The 25,816-nt window shown below is 41.1% G+C and overlaps 1 protein-coding gene across 1 annotated transcript in view; it reads right to left on the bottom strand.

The window, feature by feature from the left end:
• The window catches only part of klhl29 (kelch like family member 29), a 297,174-nt gene extending 273,447 nt beyond the window's left edge, over nt 1–23,727 (bottom strand). Inside the window, exons 1-2 of the mRNA XM_080791254.1 lie at nt 23,418–23,727; nt 8,106–8,174 (exon numbers count right to left, since the gene is read on the bottom strand). The gene's annotated coding sequence lies outside the window, so the exon portion shown is untranslated. The remainder of the gene's footprint in view (nt 1–8,105; nt 8,175–23,417) is intronic.
• Nucleotides 23,728–25,816: the final 2,089 nt, after the last annotated feature.

The following is a 25,816-nucleotide window of genomic DNA, read 5'->3' as shown; positions in this document are numbered from 1 at the left end:
TGAATATTTTAGCATTGTGGGAGTGTCCATATGTTAATTATTTTCGCTTTGCGCAATTTGCTATTAAGCCCCTTGACCTGCGCATAACGATTAGACGTGGGTCTAGGCACCTCATAAACGCAAAAGCAGATAAAAGCACTGTTTGATTTTACACTTGAGCGGCTCTGGGACGCTGCTGGAGTGTTGCCAAGTCTGTTTATTATAAGCGGCTTCTTTTTCTGTAAAGTTGCTTGTAAATATTGGTAGTTGTGGTTGCTTTTCTTGTTTCTAAAGGTTTCTCTCCTAATGTTGTTTAAACCAGTGATCCTCACACAGCACATTCCCATGTCAGGCATCCCCAGATGAATGCATTTGCCCAACTAAGGACGGCTAATACAAAAATGTAATTACATTTTGAAAATAGCAGATCTACCAGCTCACAATGCATCACATTCATTCATTAAAACTATGAACTCTGACTGCAGGCGGATATATAATGATCATTATAACAATGTGCAAGAAAATATTTAAAAAGATGTAAGAACTTTATATTTGTGGACAATCAAAATATGTTTTTTATTTTAATGTGGTGTCATTAAAATTAATCTGGATATGGCAGACTCAATATCTAGAAAATAAAAACATGGCACTTCATTTAAAATAGGTTACAGACCCCTGTTATATGCGCTTATTTTGGGATTATTTTTATAGACCTATTTACTTGTTTCTCTGAGACATGGCAACAGCGTCTTTTTATTGCGTCATTTTATTGGGAATGTTGAGATTAGAAACGGCCATAATTCTTTCATTTCTCAACCTTAAAAAAAAAAAAAAACATATGCATAATCCTTGGGAAGTTTGCTTTCATACGCTGTATCACACTTGATTCAAGTCTTCTTCAATAAAATGCTACGAGCGAAGACCATACCATCACGGGACCATACCGCATCACGGGCATACGCACCAGGCATTCAACTCATTACTCATTTCAAATATAATATAATTATAATTTAAATTAAAATATAATTTTACTGGTGTTTCTCAATAGAAACAACTTATTTTGAGGCATGAAGGTGACAGCATGCAGTGCAATAGGAATAATTAACCCAAATGTGACAAAGTCATATATGTCATGTCTTCTATGGTGCCAGCCTGAAGAAATGTAATAATAACGATCCCCAAAGTGCGCATTCCGTATGTGACATCAGCTGACTGGTAAAGAAAATAGTACGGACATGTTGATTGGGTAACTCTCAAACACGCCTTAAACACTCCCATGACTAATTCAAGGCCGTTTTGCGCACTCCACGGGGTGTCGAAAGCGCTTCTTAACATGCTTAAAATTGCAATATGACATACCTCACGCCCCCAGCTCATATTACTGTAATAGGTAAAACGCACCTTCAAAATCTAGCCCATGGTCCTGTAATGAGCTGCACTCATGCACATGTCAACATAAGGGAAGTTATCCAAATACCACAATACATACATGGGTGGATGATACTCCCAATTCAGCACATTATTAACCCACACACACACACACACACACACACACACACACACAGACTGACCGTTTGAATTCTTCGGTAAGAACATAATTTCAGCTGAAGAACGAGAATATAATGATGGTTAAAAACAAGCTTTCACCCCGAGCATGGGAACTGGCTCTTTGAAATGCATCTGACAGAGGCAGGAACAGATGACAGTGGCCACTCACAGTCACACACAATGTCAACGCATTGAAAGACACCCAACAAAGGCATCTTTGTGCTGTGCAACAATTCAATCCTGGAGGGACTGTGCTTAGTTACAACCCAATGAAAAGTGTTCAAGTCAAACGGAAAGTTTAATCACCCTTCATCATGCTAATGAAGAACCTACATTAACCACTTAAACCCTTGATACTTTGTTGTCTGGTGTAATTCAAAACAGAATAACCAATATAATATAATATTAATAATGACATGTCTAGAATAGAGAATCCTGAGCTTACGCCTCTGGCAGATATCTAGCACCTCATAGAATCAGATGATGAATGTTTTATTCTATAACTATAACACCTGCAACTACAGGTTTCCTTGGACTTTTCTTTTTAGGATATCTGATGTAGTGTGATCTGCACAATCAGGGGGTTCTAATACCAGGACCAATCCAGTTATTAAAAAGCCTCACGCCGGCCTGGGCCATGGCTCAGCGGTCCAGGCACCTTGGCTGGTAATCCACTATGGCAGTGTGCCGCGGGTTCGACTCCCGATCCCGACGGCCTTTACTGCATGTCATCCCCCATCTCTCTCCCCATTTCTTGTCAGCCTACTGTCTGTCCCTCCATAAAAAATATAAAATAAAGGCGAAAACCACAAAAAAAAACATTAAAAGAAAAAGAAAAGCCTCACGCCGTGCATTCTCAAGCATACGTTATCACACAATTACTGGGGCACAGACATTGACAGGGCTAGGAAGAACCCAGGCAAAAAGGAAATTACTGCAATTTTACATAAGAAAAATGGTTTATGGCCGTTGATGCCGTTACCTAGATTTCAGATACACTGTGCTGAATATCTTCATGTCATATACCTCCAAATGATACAAATATCCTCTCTCACATCAATACAGGATTTATGCAGGATTTATCACACAGCGCAGCTTACCACATCTTGATAGAGGTTTATGATAAAGAATGAGAAATTACTGCAAAACCACAACAGAGAACATCATGAAATACATTATATTCCTGTGCACGGATGAAATTACTTTTTGCTTTGCTGCTGGAGCACAAATCTCTAGCCGAGCTGCAAGCGAGCACAGCGTCTTGATGTGAAGGAAAACAAACTGTATGCCTCATCAGCAGTGATAACCATCTTACAATATCATGGATTCACTGTGGGCCTCTAATGACACGATACAGCTAGAAATATCATGTAGTATTGATATCAATCAGGCATGCCCCACCAGAGCTCCAACGCAGATAGTCTGTCAAAAGAATGGGGGAAAAACAAAAATCAATATGGCATAGATGCAGGCTGAATAAGGAGGTTCCCTTACAAGAATCCTAAATAAGAAGGTCGACATGTCAGATGTCGGCCATGACAGAGGGCTCGAGAAGACTGTGGCTGACAGGAGCGTATCGGACGGATGGACGGACGGACAGACAGACAGCTGGCAATACTCAACATTTTTCAGCTTTCAGTGCTACGCTTACGCAGTACAATCACTCACAATCTGAAGTGGACTTCAAAATGAAGAAAGGGGGAGTTTTTTCCTGTCCAAATGATTTGTGACTGTGATTTTGAAATGCAGAATAGGTATTATAGCACGTTTACAATCAATTACTGGATGCATTGATGGTAGACATCATTCCATCAATGAGACACAACTACCACTTTCGCATGGTGTAGCTCAGGCCATTGAAGTCCACTTCAAGTGCAGACAAGTGAGCAACCTTTTTAAGCCCGTTAAATAAAAGCATGCGTAAATTATAGAGAGCTCCTGTAAGAGCAGTGGCCTTTTGCATAGCCTGTAATAATGACTGCTATCAGGAGGACCACATACGAGGCAGTGTTCAATGTACAAATAGCACAATAAAGCCAAACACAGCTCTACGTTTGATGTGCTGGATAGAGAATGAGTCTGTCAGCTGCGTCAGGCAGAATACAGTAGTTTTTTCTTTTTCTTTTACCATTTACAATAAAGGCACTCACATTAGCAGAAGCTCTTATGCAGAGCAACTGGCTATAGTAAATATTTCTCCATAAAATCTTCAAATCAGATTATCGGAAGAAGACTTTGTGTGTGCGTGCGTGCGTGTGTGTGTGTGTGTGTGTGTGTGTGTGTGTGTGTGTGTGTGTGCGTGCGCGGATGCTCATGGATGGATGCACAGACAGACAGACTGAGGTCCTACTTGGGAAATGTAATCGCTCTTGAAACAAGAACAAATCGCGCAATTTTCGGTTAGTCATTTTCGGAGCGTTAAAAAAAAAACCCCGACACACAACCCCCCTCCCACCCCCACCCCCGTCAGAAGGAGGGATTCCCACGCTACGCTGGCAGCAATTAACAATTAATTCTATATTACACTTTGTATTTACAGTCTAGCAGTGAATAGAAAGAATAAATATGCAATCTATATCAACAATGATACAGTTACAACATTTATCCTTAACAGGCATCTGTCAGTGTATACATCCCAGTTAGCACCCCATGTGTGATTGAATGTGCCAGAGTCAAGCAGGAGTTAATAATGCAAGAACAGAACAGAACAGAACATATGGGGTCAGGCCTGGTTGTGAAGCCTGATGGCTACTGACACAAATAACTGTCCAAGTTGTTTGCATAACAGTTGGATAACGACTAGATATCAAACTTGGCATTTAAGTAAGTTACACACATCACACAGCATTTGTCAGTAAGCCGAGCAAACAACATGCGTATACCAAGCATCTATCTAAATAGCGTAAACAGCAGGGAATGTGCATATGCATGAAGATGCAATTTTTTTTAACCCCTCTCCGACCCCAACACTCCCTGCTGGGCTGACACTTCAGATAAATGGCTGTTATATCATGCAGAGTGTTTGCACTCAGAGAGGTTCTTCTCAGCCTAGAAGATGTGTTTGTGCCCAACGCCCATGCATGGCTCCTAATGGCTGTCGTTGAGAGAGCGAGGTCAGTGCTGAAGGATGCCGTTGCTAATTGTGCCCACCCCCGTCCCGTCCCCCCCCCCACACACACACACACACACACACACACACACACACACACACACACACACAACTCATTCACAGATATTAGGCTCAATGGGGTGCCATGTTGTGACCCCTGCTGTGTGACTGCCCCCCTGGGGTGAAGTATTCAAGTGTGTGTGTGTGTGTGTGTGTGTGTGTGTGTGTGTGTGTGTGTGTGTGTGTGTGTGTGTGTGTGTGTCTGTCTCGCCATGGCAGCCCCCTTGGGAGTTTTACGCTCCTTTAACCACCCACTGGCTCCCCGCTGTGCTCGGTCTTAATCACTCTAAACATCAATGTTTATGTGACAGCAGTACAACTATGTTAGCGTGATGGCACGTGGTATGGTCTCCAATTCGTGTGTGTGTGTGTTCTATCTTTATGGCAACGGGTAGGCGGTGTGGAGCGATGCACCTTCACCGTGCACGTGCACATGTCGAAAGAGGTCACATCATTAGTATCATTACATTTCCGCTTAAAACACACACACACACACACACACACACACACACACACACACACACACACACACCGTTTACCCAACACATCATTTCCCATCTATAAAGCATATTAAACATCCTCCTCAAGGGTGTTACTGCAGTTCTCTCTGTCAGCAGGTGAGGAAGAGTTCCGTGCCTTGTTGCCTTAACCACTTAAGCTCTATATACTTTGTACAGTGAATATCACTGATCTACAAGCTCACAACCCATCACATCACGATCATGCGGTATGAGCTTCTGTAATATTACCAATTTATGTCAGTTTAAAAAAGAAAAAACATCCTCGCCTATAATAACATGCCCACGATAGGGACACCAGCTTGAAAGTGGTTAATAGTGTAGACAGAGACTGCACTCCCAAGGCAGGCTATTTTTAAACAGTGTTTAATGCTTTTTCTAAGGTCATTTTCTGGTTCATTGCTGCTTTATTGGACAATGCGGAGGAAAGATGACATATTAAGGCACACCAACCCCGGTCTACATAAGTGACGGGACACGACTGAGGTCGGCAGAGTTGATAGCACACAGCTGTGTTCATCCTCTTGAGTCAAGGAGCACCGTTAAAAAATGAGTCCTGTCCTTATGCCAAACATAATGTTCTAGGAAGGTTGTTTTATGGAAAGAAAGTACATGCATAGGTAGTACTACTACCGTAGTAGGTACAAGTATAGTGAAACACAAGCTTCAGTAATACTTAAAGACGTCGTTCCATGATTTTGGTACTTTCTGGACGCAACATTACTTCTAGACTACCCAATGTGGTTAAAGCGTGCGAGGATTTCATGTCTGTCTATTTTCGCTTTCCCACCGGAAGCTCCAAGAGTCTCTGTCAAACGGGCAAATAGGAACAGACTGGACTCGTAAAGTATCGAGACCAGGTGCCTCCCTTCACATTGACTTAATATCAAATCATATTGCTCAAAAGACACATTGCAGCTAATGTCTTAGTTACACCAGCAATTTTGTTGTGAAGCAGTCCTTACAAATAATTAAGGTAAAGTAGACATACGGGTAGGGAGAGAAGTGCTTTGGGGACCGTGATAGGGGGGTGGAAGGTGAGGAATGCAAGTGAGCAGTGCCGAAGACAAACCCATTATTCCTGCTGCTTCCTGTTGTGTTAACAGAGTTAACACACTTAAATGTACCGTTTTTTGGGAAGAAAACTAAAATTGGGTATAGAAATACTGTAGGCCTGTGGAATGCCGACTTTAACTGGCCTTCTCAGGAGGAGAGGTGCAGTTTTCATTCTTGTCTGCAGGTGAAAGTTCTCAGTAAGTGAAAGGCTCCTAGCTCTAGGCAGTGTATGTGCCACCACAAACCTCTCAACCCATGAAGCAAGCAGGCCCACAGCTGATGGCACCTCTGTCTGAGTGGCTCTGCCTGCTACCAGGAGACCAGTTTTCCTCCTCACAGGAGCTTGTCATTTATCATTATGCCAGGCTGCCTTGAGAATCATTCTAGCAGACAGCTCCAGTTTACCATCAGGGGGCCTCCAACACAAACAGCGCACAGCAAAACAAAACAACCATGATGATGGCCGTCACTTCACAAGGCGCATGGCAACGAACCAACAATTACCAAGCATTGTGTTCAGCTTATAGAATCACCAAGAGCCAAATAGGCCAAATAGTACCTTTTCGATCGATTGGATTTGTCACATTTATGCCCAGCTGTAGGAAAATATTACTCTTTATCCTTTTATGCATTACTGTGTTGTGATTTCAATTGATTTAGGCTTTCTAACACACAGCAATGAAACACATCTGCCATGCCATGGATAGTGAATGTCGTTGGATGAGAGAACATAGCGTGACATGCACACAGCCTTGTACAGCCCATTGATCATACAGCAGACAGCGATTCTGCACCTGAAGCTTTCCTGATGAGGGTTGGACCTCTCCGCAGAGCTCACATAATGAGTCGTGTTAATCAGTGATGCACTGACCCAAGACGGTCACAGCCAAGAGTAACAAAGAAACGCATTTATAAATATATATACACACACGCACACACACACACATACACACACACACACAGACTGACACATATAGGCCCAGCCCCCTTTGTGCCTCTGGGGCTCAGGCCTGGTCACCTCGCTCAGGGATCAAAGGATGTGTGTCGTTTTAATCAGCCACCGCAGTAGGCCACCCCATTAATTCAATTCTATTTCATCAGTGGTGGACAGACCACCAGAGGGGTCCACGCATTCCTAGAGTACTTCGGTCCACGAGTAATCCTATCTCTTAATGACCCCAAGATCAAACTCCAACCGCGTAATTGCTCTGCGATTGCTTTTTTGTTTGTTTTTTTTGCTTGCTTGCTTGCAGACTTGGGTTATTTTCTGGACACAGCAATGAAGTCGAGCAAAATTAATGTCACTGGGAAGTGTCAAGTAATTTTATCAACAACCCCCACCACCGCTAAAACAGGTCAAGGCCTTCAGAGAACAATACAACCACACAAGGAAGATCATGCACTACAGGAGCACATCCAAAATAGGAAAAACATAAAGATATTATGGATGTAACATAATTATTTAAATCAATTTACCACCCCTCAAGGAGCACATGATAAATATATTAAATATATAATCCCCCCACCCCACCAAGGAGCCCAAGCATTTGAGAAACATTATACTGTATATCTGGTTAGATATTGTAAATATTCAGCAGTACTAAAAGCTGAAAAGTGTTGTTTTCTACATTTCTAAGAAAGAACGACAGCAAATAAAAGAATCACATCATTATTCAAAAACACAATTTCAGGAGGAGGAAAAACAAAGTAATCAAAAGGAATACCGATGGTGTGGTGTTTCAAGGCCGGGCTTTTGATTTGCTAAGGCATAATGAAATGCTTATTGGGACAGGACTGGAGAATGGAGATAATAAGCATTTGATATCTTACCGTACCTTAGGGCTCTGGTGGATGGGGATGCTCATCACAGGCAAATTAGATCTTTTGAGTATTGCCGTCTACACCTGCGAAAACAAGAACAGCATGCATTAGCTGAATGGGACAAGGCGGTTACACTGAAAATCACTCAAGTCTAGTGACCCCAATCATTCCTGTGTACTGTACGCCATCTGTTCCCCATGATAAGAATCTGACACAGTCCCCCGCCCCCCCGAACCCTTGCAGTGACAAAAATCCATTGAGGTGAGGAGTGATCTCCATCAGGAGATTTATTAGTGTAATCCTTTGGACCCCAGAACAGACAAATGACTCCACAGAGAGGTGTGCTACCGTGGTAAGACCTATCAATAACAGGCTCTGCGTCTGTCCTGGGAGGGAGCACACTGACTGGAGGTCAGCAGCAGATACAACTGAGATGCAAAAGGTCAAAGCAACTACAAGGCTGAAAATAAAGATGCTATGAGGGCAAAAGTGGTAGCAAACGATACATTGATAACACGAAAATCCCCCCCAAAAGGTCAAACGTAACGTTAACTAATATTATGTTTGGAATTTAACACAGCTCTTTTATTATCTGAAGGCGTGAGTTTTGTTTGAGAAGAGTCATTTCAAAGACCTCCATTGTGGAAAGTAAACAAGGCTGGTGTTCACAAACGGCAGCATTCTGATGACTCCTCTGTGGCAGCCTTTGGAAGTCACCATGCCATGCACCATGACACCGGCCCACTGTGTGACTGTGCGTGTGTGTGCGCACGTGTGCGTGCGTGCGTGCGTGCGTGCGTGCGTGTGTGTGTGTGTGTGCGTGCGACAAACTTTGGACATCAAACCACAGGCAGTTGATTGGTGAAGTATAGCTAATTGTGTCCCCAATTCGAATGAGTGTAACTTGAAACATTCGCTAAATCTCTCTCTTTCTCTGTGTGTGTGTGTGTGTGTGTGTGTCACACTGAGCACTATAACAAATAAAAGTATAACTAACTAATAAAAGTAATAAAAGTAATAAAACTGTACTGTATAGAACAGAGCACAGTATAGTACAGTAACTATCACAATAAAAGTGTAGTTGCACCACTCGGCTCATTTTTTTAACAACTGTTAGTTTTTGTTTCGTATTTTGTTTTCTTCTTAGTCGATTTTTCTGGCTATATCAATTTCCAATGCATGCCACGAAACGCACCATAGTAGAATTTGCATTATTGCACTAAATAATCAAACAAGCCTGCATGCTAAATGTGGGCCTTACAAGCACTGATACAAGTTCACACAAATTCAAATTATTTGAGAATGAATCGCAAAACACACAGATGGCCACGGCATAGCTGGGGGCTTACAGGTCACATACGGCTATATAAGTTAACTAAATGTTATTTCCAAATAGCAACCAATGTGGATTATCTATTTAGGTCTTATTTAATGTTGATGATTAAAATGACAAATGAGAAACACAGTGCATGCCTGCACAGCACAAATTGGGCACAAACAGCTTGCAGCACCACTACAGCGATCATGTCATTTGGACCCTGCTTCGAACTAGTAAGCAATACCTTCTGTAAATGGCATGGAGGCCTCAGTTCCTCGTGTAGCCTACTCACCAAGGGTGAGGGCCTTGCACTTTGTCTTAAAACTGCATTTGGTGATGCCTTATTGAATTATTCATTTATTAGAACACATTTAATTCAGAATAACGAGCAATGAACGGGTACTGCACAAAAATAGGCACTTCAGAGTGGCTGAGCCGGCCAGCAATAAATCACTGAAAACTCTTAATATTTTGTCACTATGACCTGTGATGTGAGTAGCCTAAATTTAGGCTACTCAATGGTCATGGTGACATATCATTCAATGGCGAGTGCCATCCATTTGTCTGTGGTTAGGGCCTGCATTGTGACAGTTGATTAAGCTTTTGTAGAGGTCTTGTGAGTCTCCTCACTCAGAGTCTCCACCTCAGCTCAGAGTGGAAATGTTTTATGGGACAGGAGGACCATGTATTCCACATTTTTGTGATTTTAAAGTGCCGTGTTTTCACCTGCATACAATGTGACATTATTTATGTCTCTTTGTGTTGGATGCTTCATCTTCAAATGTAGATGCACTGTTCAGTTACATCACTAGCATAGACTCCCATTGTAAGAATGGAATGGGGAAGTTATCTTTCCATCTCAATGAGGACGTTCCAATGTTTGGAACTACAGGAGGCAACATCCCGCTTTGCAGCGAGATCAAAGCGTGATGGAACTCTCTGGTTGATATGAGGAAGGACTAGATTTGACATTTGTTTGATGTTGCACAGCTTGCTTGCATTGGACCACGTTTTCATTAATACACAGAACTTCTCATACGTGCTAATCTCTCCATCAATGCTGTGTTTCTATCACCCTCCTGTGTGAAAGTCTGTCAGTGACGTGTTGTGTATGTTCGTGAGCTAGAGACAGAGAGCAAGAGAAATAGCGAGAGAAATAACTTAAACAGACAAAACCTGTGATTACTAGGCTAACAGCCTTTGATAGGGAAGACACGGATAAGTGAAGGTGAGGGTGAAGGTGAACAACAGCTGCTACACCCTAACCTGAGGTGCGTCCTCTTTTGGCTTCCATCTTGGATGCTAAAGTATAGCATCAATGCTAGCAAGCTAAAATGAGGTCCATCCTTGCTCTAGGAAACGCCAATGTTCCCATCGCGCTCACAGGATAATCAGAAAAGACCTCCGAATTAAGCGAAATTAATAGGACGAGTATACCTGTCAACGAGATCAAATGTGTTAAGCGAGACACTGAACACCAAACTGCTCTCAATGAGTAATATAGACGCTGCCCATTCCAACAAGCACTGAATTAAGGGAACAGTTAATTTAACTTTTTAAAAGCAACGACCGGCAGAGATCTGTCACTCCGTTGTTGGGTGCACCTTTCTAAAACATACTTGGGTTTAGAGAAGCACTCATGTGAGAGGGTCATCAATTTCAGTCTGTGAAAAGCAAAACTAATTTAAAGTGTCTTCAAGCAAGGCATTAACGCCTCCCTGCTCCAATGCAGCCAAGTATCTCACTGGTTGCTGGGTGACTTTTTATCAATAATGATTTTCAGCAAGAGTCCAGTAAATATTAGTAGGCTACTTTATATAGTGCGTACAAAAACATTAAGGTCTGCAAAATTTGTGCACTCACACTCTATAGTTAATTCTGTAGAGTAGAGATTCTTTTCTCATCTTCAAGTTCTTCCTATTTGCATACGCACACCCTATTATACTCAGTTTAATTGCATTATTCTTTATCTTGTTGATCTCTGCTTTGCTACTTTATCGAAGTCAAATCACCAAATTTGCCCTTGTGGATTAATGACATCATCTTGTGTAATTTTATCCAAATTAATGGATGATAAAATGGTTCACAGAGTCATGGCAATACAGAGGGGTTAAATTGGGTTTAGTAAGGAGGGGGAGCCCTGATCCACATACTGTAGCTAGGGGAATAGGCATACACAGTGCACTTCAATGGGGTAAGGATCATTTACAAGTTCGCCCATGTAGTAATAATAATTCATAAGGAAAAGTATTATTTTCACAACCACCTAGTTTTAATCATTACTACTTACTATGTATGAGCATTTTCTATTGTGAGAATATAAAAATACATAAAATGCTGTACTGAAGTAGTAAGAGCAGGAGTTGAGTTCCAGTAGGATTGGCTGCAATTTAAGGAGGCAGAACTCAGCTCTGGCCCAATTTTACCCCTGGGAATACACAGTGATGATCACATGGGTTCAAGACCCGGCATGCTGTGCTGTTAGATTTCTTAGTTTCCTTATTTTTCCTGTCAGAGTATACTGTCAAAAACTGCCAAAAGAAAAACTCTACAATTCTTGAGAATGGCATGCTATCCGCTCTCCTTAAAAATAAAACAGCAATAGCGTAAACAGACGGGAGGAAGGGAGCGCTACGCTTCAGGCAGAGAAGACAGGGAAACCTTTTCAAACCAAAAACTATGCTATTTAATGCCGATTCCTCACATTGTGCAGTGCTGACTCCAGCTCCATTTGACACGCATCACATTGAGCTTAATGGTCTGTAAAACATGAATGTCCTGGAAAGGAGTTGGTAGTTTTAAGCTGAAATTTGGAAAATTAAGACACGTTTGAGTCCAGAAAAAAAGGTCCATTATGATAATTGATAATTGTCGAGGAATGGAAACAGCTAGGTTGGCAGACCTTTTTAAGGGGCTAATTAAATACAGCCGCTCACAGGCATGTGTATGCGTAAGCATACTGCACGCACGCACGCACGCACAGGTGTATCGACAATAAGAGTATTTTTATTTAGCTCCTTTAGTCACTACTTCTGTTTTCTTTTTCTGTCTTTACTAGGAAATGACATGAAATCCCCAAAGGAGAAATGTTTACTATGCCATGAAATTAGAGCTGTTTTTTTCCATTGCTTCCACACAATGCAACATCATTAACTACCTCATTGGCTTCTCCCTATAGATTTTCACCGTGTGTCTTCTCCCTCTTAAGCATTCATTTGCATATGCATAATGCACAACACACACTTTGTGTCAAAAGTCACCCGCAGATGACGTTTATAATGAGAAACTGCCTCAATAATTAATATGTTCTCTGTAATCTAACAAACCAGATACAGTAGAGTAGAGCCTATCATATTACAATTGAGATCATTAAACAGTGGAACTTGGTGTAATGTGTGGCCATGTTTCTTATTTATTAATTTTATGGGTACTTCACAGTGCAGCACTAACTTTTCCTCGAGAAGGCACATCTCTGTCAGTCAGTCCGCGAAGAGAGAAAAAAAAGGGCCAATTATTGTAAAGTTGTCAAAAAGAACTCCAGCAATAAATCATCTCTGTAATTATCAATTGATTGAAGTAGCCATCTAACTGTGAACCAGACTTGGAAGCATAATACATCAATTTTAATGTCATTTCTCAATAAAAATGCTTGGCAATCAGCAGAGACCAATTAGGGCTTGCAAGATAGAGACCCGCCATTAATAATCAAACTTGGCTTGCCTCTCACCGGCTCCATCCTGAAAAGGCAAAAAGCCAGTCAGGCTATTTTCAAATGGACCATTCATTTGACAGAGCCTATACAGTCTCAAAATTCAAACACATGACTTGGAAGATTTATGTGTCTAGGAAAAGTGTCTAGGAAAAGTGACAACTGAGAACTCTTGAAAACTGCCGGGAAATTGTGAGCAGCCTTATTGTCAGGCAGCATGTCAAACATCTGACCAGCTGTAGCACCATTCAAAGATTTTTCGACTAACATCCAAAAGGCTATAGACACTTTTCAAAGGCCAACAAATTCATGTTCCGAGATGGGATCAGATAAGGTCTATCTAATATTGAGAAATAGAAATGTCTCCTCAAGAAAATCTATACAATCACACACCAAACATCTGCAGGCAACCAGAAATGACAAAATATAGCTTTACGATGGCATCTTTGGCTGGCGCCTGCAAACCTAATGGTCGGTTTTATTAGCAGAAATGCTCTGCCTTTGAATACCTGGGACAACCTAACAGCAGCATTAGCATATACAGCAAGTTCATAAAGAAAGTTAGAAACACTGTTCTTTATGTCTTTCCACACAGGAGTTTGTTTCTCCAGGACTTTCACTGTTCATTTCCTTGGCCGAGGATAGAGGCAATAATTGCCCAGCTTTCAAGTCCACACGAATGAATTGGGGATTGTAAAGCAAAGTTAAGTAAGCATGGTTCCACTTGAACAGAGACTGTAGTATGAGCAATGTCGCTGTAAATGCTACTTCATTTTTCTCCTGGCCCACTGCAACTACCGGTAATATCAATAGACACTTGTCCCATTTTCATATGCGTATTTGTGCAGCCTGCCGGTGCAACATATTTAAATGAATGTGGTACCGTTCAATTTTTCATGAACACACTGCTTCTCTGTGTATCAATAGCATCGGCAAAACAACACGTGAGAGTGGAGTGGAGACTGGAACACAGACAGCAAAAGTGCACTTCAGCAAGCGGTAAATAAACAGCCTCTTTTCCTTTATCAGCCACATTTACTTTCAGATGCAGTACATTAATTTAAGAAATAGACTAATGACTCTGATCTGGGTAGCCTACTTATAGTATATAGGCAGAGCATTGGTAGTCTACTGCCATGATGAAATTAATCAGAATTCTAGTACATGCATTATGGTGTTACCTAATACTTTCTATGACATTCCAGGCCCTGGAAAAATACATACGGCTAATGCAAACAGGTTGTGAATAGGACACAATTACAGATTCACATCACACCAGACGCGAATACATGATTTATGTATCCTCTTAACTCAAGAGCCACCTTTCAACTTCCACTGTTGGGAGTATGCAAATCAGACATGGCGGCAAGTCAGTGTTATGTATACTTCCATTAACTGTGGTCTATTTACATATCCATTTATCGATAGAGAATCATGATTTATAGCATCACAGTTGCAGAGCGAGCAGTCTCAGTAAAGAAAACTATGTTACAGTAGAAGAGTAATGATCTTCCATCATTAGACGCAAGCAAACGTTATTCTTCCATGTTTTAAAATGCATCCATTCTGGCTAATGTTTGCTGACTGTCAGGTTTTCTCTCTATATATATCTAGGTATATTGCCCAGGAGACTTGACTGATCAGATATGATAAGACATGCACAAATTATAGTTAGACACATATTATACTTTGTCTTCTCCCGAATTACGTCAAAACAAAAGCCAGTGATCAGAACTCAGCTGCACACAGCAGCAGACATCTACTTTACAAGCATCGAAACACACTTTGCTATTTTATGAGCTAGCATGAACTCATGTAGTACCCATTTTTTTTTCCGTATGTATGTATGTATGTATGTATGTGAGTGTGCGTGCGTGCGTGTTCTTTCAGTGATATATGGCAGGGGTTCTCAACCTGGGGGTCGTGACCCCTTGGGGGGTTACTAAATTATTTTGGGGGGTTCCCAATTCCATATTAATATTATTTTTTAAACGTTTTAGCTTTTTTTGCAACTGAATGGCTGGAAAATGGAAATGAAGAGTTTTGCATACATTTTCCTTAATGATTATATCTGGTTTCAGTATCTATTTATGAGGTTATTGTAAGGTTATTGTAGGGGTCAATTTATATTGGGGTCGGGAGGGGGGCGGGGCGAGGGTCGCGAGACATGGCCAAAGCATTTCCGGGGGTCCCCAGCCAAAAACGTTGAGAACCCCTGATCTATGGTCTTGTCTGCCTAGCTGGTAGAACCCCTGAGCTATGGTCTTGGTCTTGGTCCTGATCTATGGTCTTGTCTGCCTAGCTGGTAGAACCCCTGATCTATGGTCTTGGTCTATGGTCTATGGTCTTGGTCCTGATCTATGGTCTTGTCTGCCTAGCTGGTAGAACCCCTGATCTATGGTCTTGTCTGCCTAGCTGGTAGCTGGCATGAGAGCATGACACTCTTTGCTGAGTCCCCATCTTTAAGCCCCTCTTCTCCTCTCTTCCAGACAGATTCATTTATTCAATTTCAAATAAATTACATAACGCAAACCCTACGCTCCTAAGGGCCAGCAAGTCTCAACGTACCTAGAATAGATTTTATATTTCATTATGTATGATGTTTATTCCAAACTGGAGATAAGCTAATAAAACACACCTTATTAAAGTGACTGTGGTCTATAAAGGAGATGCCAGGGGAGCTATGGCTGTCAAATACTTTCAGGGCAGAATTACAGCAGTAGCCAGGCTTAATGGGAGTCTGCATAAACAAAAATATGGCACAAATGTGGGAAGGAGTAAGAAGTCGGGAGGAGCCAGAAGGTAGGAGAGATTTTCCATGATAACCCCAGCTAACCTCTATCCCACACAAACACCAATCTGCAATGTCATCATGTGGGGCCTAACGGCTTACCCTGCCCCCTGTAGAGACACTCGCCCCGCAGCAGGGGCCTGGAGATGAGGCCTTCTAGGGGCTCTCATCCCAAACCAAAGCCTCACCCATGTCCCCGAACATGGCAAGTGCACCTGAGCTTTTTGACATAGTTGTTGGAAATATATTGCAATGGCTTATATTTTCCCCTATCAAATAGGCAAGATAGAGGTTGTCATTGTTTTCAGCATGAAACCAAACAGCAGATGAAATGGCAGTGGGTTGAAGATAAATAAATAAATATAAATTTGGAATGGGGTACTTGGTGCTGGTAAGTGTGGCCCCTGGCCCTGGCTTCTGGTGCAAGCTCATTACCTCAATGCCTAATGAGTAGCAGCATATTGTGGGCCAGGGGTAGCATTGGCTCTGCTTCTTGGAAGAGGAAACTTAAAGGAAAATATTATTACCACAATGGTAAACGTGCAAAACAACCAGAGTGGATAATATAGAATATATATAGGATCTCAACAAAAGCGTGTGTGTTTTAGCAATTTGTGATCAAGCAGGAATTTGGTCGGATTGTTTGCTTTCTCTGATCCAGTGAATAAGACTGGCTTTCCTCTAGGCTCTTTGATATCGACTCTGGGGTCTAGACAATAGCCTATATCAAAAAACTGTTATGTGAAGTCAGTATAGTCAAACAGAATTTTGTGGAATTCATGGTTAATCAAACGCATTAGGAACCAGCCCTGAGAGCCCTCCTATACAGACTTCTCCATATTTCTATACTTTCTTTACATTTAGCTACATTTCTATATTTCTTACTTTGTTGGAATGTATGAATGTCTCTACATTCACACATTCAGGAAGCACACAAGTCAAATTCCTTTCATGTACAAACCTTTGCAGATTCAGATGAATATTAGCATAAATTATGTGCAGATATAAGCTAAAACAAAATGACCCTAGAATATTTGGTGAACATGGGTTTTATGAAAATGAGTCAACACAATAGACAGTCAAATACATTAATTGTGGAACCAATGAATAATCTAAATAGGAAATTTAAACATAATTTTGTAATTCCAGTTTAATTACACAGTTTCACAACCATTAACAATTAAATTAAATGACATACGCCTAGCAGACACATTTTCAAAATATATATTTATTCATTTAAGCCCTTGATCGAATAATATGCCATTTTAATTATTGATAATTCATTTCAATTTCATAAATTCAATGGCCTTTTTTAAACTGCACCAACCAACGTTTGAAAACTGGTGATAAGGGCTCTCTGTGTTCAGAGACCATGGAACTGCAGGCTTTTAGTGATATGATACGACCAACGTCACAACGCCTGCAGCGTTTGTGATCAAGACCACGACTGAAAAGACTACTTTTCATAGTTGACTGATCTCAAAAGAGCTTGGGAGTCATGGCTTTCGCTCATGGCCTTTTGCCCTATCTACATTAGCAAGTATATTACCCTTTGTAATAGCCTCCGATGCTAAATATTCAGCAGCAGCATTATTAATCCAAAGATATCACCACCACAACCGCAACTCAATAAAGGGAAGGGGGTTGACTCTATTTTAGCTAAAAACTAAAAAACAAACTGCACCTTTGAACCATGGATGGAACCAACTGAACTGTCTTTACAAAATGGCGCCGACAGCTTTTGTTATTAGAGGTTAATTTCTGATTATTCTTTTCACATGTTTCAGACTGGCAGGCACCATTTATAAACAGGAGGTCAAATCAAATGGGGAGGATGCAGCCTAATACTTCCAGACACCTTCTCAATAACACTGCAAATTGCCTAGCCTGGCATGGCCAGACTAATATCACTTTGTAGATATTAGTTTAGAACATCTGTGTGGAAGATTTATTTCCAAGGGGCGGGTTTGGGTTACAAAAAGATTCCAAAGTGTCACTTTAAATAGCAGGCTCTGATTGGTCACCCACAACTCACTCAATCTCCCCAGAGATTGTTATTTATTTCGTTCCTGTGGCAGATTCGTCTGGTTTCCAGGCTATATATACTTGGCTCACGAAATACAATTTCAAAATACACTATTGATAGTAAAGATTACATTTGGGCTCAGGCAATTTCTTGACAGACTATGCTTTTGCAGCCACTGCAGGCCAGGAGGTGGTTGCGGTTCTCTCTCTAATTGGTCTCTGTAGGAAATGGAGCCATGCTGGAGTTGTGCTAACAAAACAAAAGGCCGTAATGGTAACAACTTCTTCTCCCCGGTCACTTCTTTCTTTCTTAAAGAGAATTTCAACCCACTCCCAGCCTAGGACGCACACAACTCAAGTCCAGGGAAAATGTGATAACGCTTGGGGATCTCTCATATAAATATTACATACTTGAAAAAACATGTCCCCAACTTAATGTATATGGGATTGGCTACCGCTAAAACAATTTATTGTCTCCACCAGGCCGAAGGCATGGGGAGAGAGTATTTTTTGCACTACGTCCGCCCGTGTGTGTGTGTGTGTGTGTGTGTGTGTCCGTCCGTCCGTCTGTGGACAGCTAATCTCCAGCACCGTTGGCTTGATCGCAGCCATACCTCTTATAGCGCCACCAGGAGGCCACTTTGTGCAAAACAATTTTTTGGACAGTAGACCTAGATTTCGCCCAAACATCACGTAAATTGGTACACACACACACACACACACACACACACACACACAGGCCTGTGCCAAGCTTTCCTCTTAAACATATCTCCCTGGAGGAATTATTTCTGATACCACTTTCTAGATACCACAATAACCAGCAAGGTTAGAAGCTATGTTTTGATTGCATACTAAAAACATGGAGGCACATAAATCATTGGCTCATTTCCATACCCCTACTGGCAATAGTGTGGGCACATCCTAGTCTAGAATATATTGATTCTCTAACAACTGTATAGCCAATTGGTCACAATTAACATCAAAATAAAAAGGCAAGCAATCGTTATTTTAACAGTGATGCCACATAAACTATGGTTGCTGTTGATCCAAGTTGATTTACTGTATCCAAGGCAAAATAATGTAGCTTCTAGGACAGACGATGTTCTTAACATTCCTTTGGTTGTGATTAAACTTAGGGTTAATAAGAACAATCAATTCATCAAAACAGACGCCAACAACGGTTATTTCACAGTTCTTTGTTATTTTAGGCTGGCCATGGCACACACAAATCACTGATATTTTATTGAGATGTTTCCAGATCCAGAAACATTCCACAGCACTAACCTACTGTAGCAAAATGTGACATGGTTATAGACCTTTTCATACTAGATATAAACATTCTAAATGGGTTGATTTCCTGTTGAAGTGTTTGTGAATATCAGTAGCTGACAGGACATAAACTTGTCCAGCACCCAAGCTATTCCTCAGCAATGCAATTCTGCTGACAAGTTATAATGTGAATGAATCTCCCTCCCTCCCTCCCTCCCTCCCTCTCTCTCTCTCTCATTAAAAATGACTGAGACCAGAATGATCTATAATAAAAGCTGAAACGGAAATGTAAAATGCATGATTAATACAGATTAATCATGATTATCATGACATCATGACAGATTAATCATGATTAATAATGTACATTTTAATAATTACATAACACCTTGAGAATTATTTTGAATATTTAACAATTATTTTGATTTCTCCCCATTACACGTCTAAAAAAATAAGTTGAAGCAAGCTGATCATTACTCTGTTTTACTGTTGTTTTGTCACTTTCACCTGTTGCTCTCTTTCAATGTTTTTCCCCATTATTTTTGTCATATCACAGCCTGAGCCTATGTTTAAAACCAATCTCCAATTTATTATGCGTTTATATTACGTTATTATGGAACCAACCGCAGTTCAAGGAAAGCCCTGCTGTGATTGGCCAGTAGTCGCTGTGATCGACAGTTCTTAACTTCTCGTTTTTGCATAAACCTAACCTCAGTAAAACTAAACCTAACCCTAATTCTCAGTAAAACTATCCCTAACCCTAACCTCAGTAAAACTATGCCTGCCCGGGAGCCAATCATACACACGGTAAGGCGGCAGGCGGGTCTATCCCAAAACGTTGGTGGGATTCATAATCACGTGTTTATATAGTATGTGAACTTTTTTCTGCGTAATATCATCTCATAATTTCTGGGGCTGCCCACATTAGTCCTACGGCCCATTGTTCTGTGTCTCAACAGTGCTGGGCAATATCACTTAGGAGAGTAATTATGTTACTTACTATGTATTACTTCTTTAAAAAGTAATAATTTATCTTACTATTAAGATAATATGTATTAAGAGTAATATATTATATTGCATATTATATTGCTATATTACTTTCATTTATTTTTTGTTTTTCTGCATATTTTATATTGGAACAATACTAAATATCCTTACGGGAGGAGTAAAACTAAATCCACCAAACAGCAGAACTAAACAAATTGAATCTAGAAGCTCATCCCGTTTGTTTGCCCCCGAACCAATTCTGATAACACCCTGGCCTACAGCATGGACTGTACTGACGATACAACCAAAGTCCCAAGTCTTTTATCTTGGTTATAAACAAATACAAATCACGAGCATTACAATAAGTAACTGGAATTGTTATTTTTGTGCTTTCTTTGCATCAGAAACATCGCCATTCGGTGCATATAATATAACGGTTACAATAAAAAGAGAGATTTGCGAGAGATAATCGATAAGTACAATGACCATGCTAACATTGACGAGAAAGAGATATTCCACAATACAAAACACACAAGAACTGACACACATAAAGCTACCCTGGCCCATATAAAGCCTATCCACCGTTATGTTTATCTCACGCCGCTCAAGGTACGTTGCCTCAATTTCTAGGACCATGTATGGAGGAAGCCTGGCATCTAGACTGCTTTACACCCTAGTAGCGCATATTTCTCATCAGCATCGAAGGTGGATCACGGCTTCACACAAGTACAGTGTATCGTATCGTCTCCCCTCTTGCACATTCCTGCTTATCACCCTTAGTCAACTCCTATACATAAACAAATGTGTTGAGCTTGTAGATCTGCTATTTTCAAACTATCTTGGGGGGGGGGGGGGATCACACCCATGTGAAGTGAGTGGCGCCCTTATCGTCGTACATCATCATGACGTAAAATAGACACTATGCCAATTTGCTCAGACACTATGACGTAGTATGACGTAGAATTCTCCATTCATTGTCAATGGGAATGTAGGACAAAAATACACTATGCCTATTTGCTCAAACACAATGACGTAAAATTCTCCATTCATTGTCAATGGGAATTTAATGTTTGTGTAGGACAAAGTTTGTGAACATGCAATGCACTAAAAGGATATAGGATGCGGCAGGCCCCTCAAATAATTAACAGAAATTTTGTATGGGGATTCCAGGCACAAATTATTTTCAGATGAGGGTCTGCTTATACTACTGGTATAAGCCACCTGCTAGGGCTCACGATCACAAAACGCTAATCTCTCCTGACTGTCTCTATCAAAAAATTAATAAATCAATTTGAGATGCTGGCTCGGCTCTGATTCAAAAGTAAACAAAAACCACATCTATTTGCATCAGCATTGGACCTTATTTAATCTGCCTTAAAACGATATTTCACTTCCAAACATGTTTGGAACTTCAAACTCAATTTTAACCATGATAGATTCATTGAAAACATCGATCTTTGGTTCCAGTGACTGATATAGTCCTTCTAATGTGCGAGGGGGCCGTGATTTTTATATGTTTATCTATGTAGTTTATTTAGCTTTAGTGCATGATTGTGTATTTTGCTAATGATACATCATCCTGGATATGCTTTCTGATATTATGCTATACTAAACTTTGATTTGTCTCTCTTCTATCCTCGAGTTACAGCTGGATAATTCAAATTGTATACAGAAATCCAAGTTAAGAGAAACATTGTCCAAACATTATTCTATTCTAGGTTCTGGGAAAATGCAGTATCGTTAACAAGTAACGCGGAAAACACCAGAGCGAATGGAGCGATCATTGTGTGCGGACCATATTAACAATAACAAGTCCCCCATGCTACTGCACAGTAGGTACACTGCACTGTTATTACTGTAAATACGGGGGTATTACTAAATGACCTACTAAAGCCAAGTCCACTGTAACAGATGACTGATACTGGTTATCCCTGATTGAATAAATCTCATTCACTTAAAATATGGTAACAACACAGACAAATTACGAGCCTGTCTTCAAAACCTATATTGGAGATCATACACACACACACACACACACACACACACACACACGCACAGTCACACACACACACACACACACACGCTGATGCTGCAAAATGCTGATGTTGACAGACAAGTTATTCCAAAATATGCAGAGTCAATTCTGCCTCCTAAAGAATGAGGTGATGGGAGTCGGACCCTGCTAAATAATCCCAGCTCTAAAGCAAACGCATTGTCTCACCTCATCAAGTGCAGATTTCTCTGCCTGTTCGGGGACAACAGGGAATAAAGCCCTTAATCCCGGCCTTGACTCACGATAGCCCCGATAGGTTTACCAGCACCATCAATGGAAGAGTTTAACTGATCCTGACCCATACGTGTGACTAGGCTAAAACATCAAATTCAACATGATATAATTATTATTGAGAATAGGATACAGGTTTTTCAATGCTGTTGTTTTGTGGTCAACAGTTTCACTTTCCAAGCAATTTTGCCTATATTTTCCTAGTTCAGAAGATCTGTGACTTCCAGCATCTTGACAATGTGAATTCAGGGTTAAAGAATAGGCTTGCATGGTTTCACAGCTCCTTCTAAGGGGAAATATTGTGAATGTGAACCACACAGCTGTAAATCTCAGAAAATGAGGGGCCATACATACCACTGTGACAGCACATGGGACCTGTGTGATGAGTAGCCTAATGTAATGTTATTGTTTGGACATCTATAACAGACTTATTTGAGACAGTGACAGTTACCTACAACCAGCCAAGAACAGTCACAATATAATAATATAGTATAGCCTAGGCTTACACAACACATATGATCCATACAGATGGTGAGACATTAATCACCAACTCTATTTCAGACAGCTAATGGGCTAATTATTCCCGTAAACCTATGTTTAGTAAACATGTTTAGTTTCTAATAACACCAACCACCACGGCACCATGCACTGGGGAGGCACATGCGGGAAGTGGGGAGCGCTTGCGCACAACGTGAGGTTCCCTCTCACACACACATCATTGGGTAAAAACTGTGGTCCTCAAATGAGGGGCGGCTGCGTGCGTGGTACTGATGTGAACATCCTCGCATTCATTCATTCACGCTGTTCACGGTAGGACAGGTGCGTATAATATAAACTCCCTACGACACAACACACGTCACGTCAGAAATGAATACACCTACACCAAAAAGTCAACTAGGTCTACTACTACTACTACTACTACTACTACTAATAACCGTCCTCTTACCTCCCGAGTCGCTGCTGTCTTGTCTGTCCCCACGGCGCGTGTCCTTGTTTCTGTACGGCCGCGTTTATGCACGAACGCTGTGTTGTTGCTGGTACCACAAACCAGACCGTTGCATTTTACAGCAAAACGCAGAACATTTTCTGACGGCGCGGGCAGGCAGGGTGTCAGCTTTTTGGGAAGTGTCAGTCAGGTCTTTGCTCGGCTTAGTGCGTCACCTGCTGTCGGCGGAGCGTCCGGGACCTGGAGGTTGGAGAAGGGGGTGCAGGCAGCAGTCAGAGAGCGTCTTTATCTGCGTCTCCTCCGAGATGCAAGCGAATGCTTCTTTGGTTGGACGTACTGGCAACACCGTGTGGCTACTTTACTCTCTCCCCGATAGCGCTCCTCCCCTTTCACTTTGCTTTTTTTTCTCCTTCCATACAAGCCCTACAGCGCCTCTCACTTGCCAGTGCGTGCAAATGCATAAGCATAATGTTCACACTGGCAGAAGAACTAAATACCATTGTTGCTTATGCGATCTTCTTTCTACTGCAAGGTTTTTGCGTTCTCCATTCTCAGCTCATCACTTGACAGCATCATGTGGATGTGCCGATTTATATATTGAGTGGCAATTAAAGAGATTTAAATGCATACATTTTCTGTTTATTCTATTTGAACAATATCCACTTGTATCCATTAAAATAGATAACCATTATATTAGTATGAAATGATTGTAATAATTCAAAAAGAATCCATGCCAGCTACTTGAAGCCCTTACGAATGTCTAAAAATCATTTGGAGAGCTGCAGCACTTTACCTTAATCAAGGTGACTCAACAGACACTAGTCTGGCGAGGAAAATGTGTGTGTGGTGTGGTCTACAGTTTTATCCACTCAGCACCGCCTCCTATGAAAGCTGCTCTGACAATTCCAATGTGGATGTGCCTGTCTGAGCAAGTCGGTCACATCACATTGTGCATTGTTCAGGAGTGAACCCTGAGGTTACCCACTGCCTAGTTTTTAAATCACATGGTAGCCTACAAATGGCACTCATTTATCTTTTCTTGTCCTCCTGTGTCTTTGTGAGCAGCCAAGAAACATGTGCAATGTAGGTGGTCAGTAAAGGTGACTAAATTGTGCCTGTTATGAGTTAATAGAGTGTACAACATGTGAATCTTATTAGCATTCACGAAATATGATTTAGGGGCATGCGGACAGATTATGGACCGGACCAATACGGCCAGTGGCCATAGCCCAGAGCATGAGTTACCAGGGGACCTGGGCTTCGAGGCCCATAAACAATTTACTAAAAGGTTGGTTAATGCCGTAACAGGGGCCCCGGCCGTCCATTTAGCCTTGGCCGTAGACTACGGCCAACCCCATAGGTCCGGATGTCCTATCTATACTATCACCCGTAGTAATATAATAAACCATTGATTACCATTGGGAAAGTTAAAAAATTACTCAATGTATTACACAACAACAAGAAAGTAATCACCAGTTTCATAAGGGGTTATAATGCACCTGCCCTCTACAATTCGATTCAAGAGATTTGAAACCCTACAGTATATGCGTACCGGTAGATCTGCTAAATTCACCATGAACGTGCAATTATTTGGGCTTCACCCAGATTGATCGATCCTGATCCTCCAAATAGAAATCAGTCATTAAAGATCCAGAATTTTCAGCATCGGGATTCGGGCACAATCCAGTGAAATTACAAGTTTAAGTTCAAGACATTTTGATCCAGTTTTCGGGAATATACCCCAAGCCTGCTTTGTCAACAGGCCCCAGACTCCAGATTCCACAGAAACCAAAGTCCTGTTACTTTACCAATGGAGGCATTGGTAAAGGCACAGCTCCCGGGTAGGAATTTAAAGATTACAGATTGCAGCTTTAAATCTACAGCAGTGTGTTTAATGGCACCCTTGATAAAACTGAAATAAAAATAAGGAATAATGAGCCAGTGTGCTCACATAATTATCAAAATGATCCCGTATTGCTGCAAAACATGACAGCTTTAGAATAATTAGTTTCTCGCATCCTCACATTCCTTTGTGAGAAACAGAGAACAGAGTGTTCAGGGGAATAGTTCTCATTCTAGTACACTCATATTCCACAGGGTCTCCTCATAGCTGCATTACCTGCTTTTATTTGTCGTCTTGTATAAAAACATATCATAGATGTTGGCATATGTGCTTAATGCTTAAGTATGCAGATGTTACTTTAATAGTCAACCTTTCTGATAAGGAACTGAGTCATAGTCATGGACCACTGCTAAGAATTTGTCAGTTGGTGGCATGTTCACTTACCCTCTGAGTCTGTGCCAACATTGATTTTATTAAGGCAAACCAATTGTGTTTCTTAAGGAAGCTAGGAAGTTGACAAGTCTCTGTTGAAAGTGTTCTATACTTCATGTGTTGT

This window comes from Protomyctophum bolini (genome assembly GCF_963924005.1).
Source record: "Protomyctophum bolini genome assembly, chromosome: 19".
Taxonomy (NCBI): domain Eukaryota; kingdom Metazoa; phylum Chordata; class Actinopteri; order Myctophiformes; family Myctophidae; genus Protomyctophum; species Protomyctophum bolini.
This window is presented reverse-complemented; position numbering and strand designations above follow the sequence as displayed.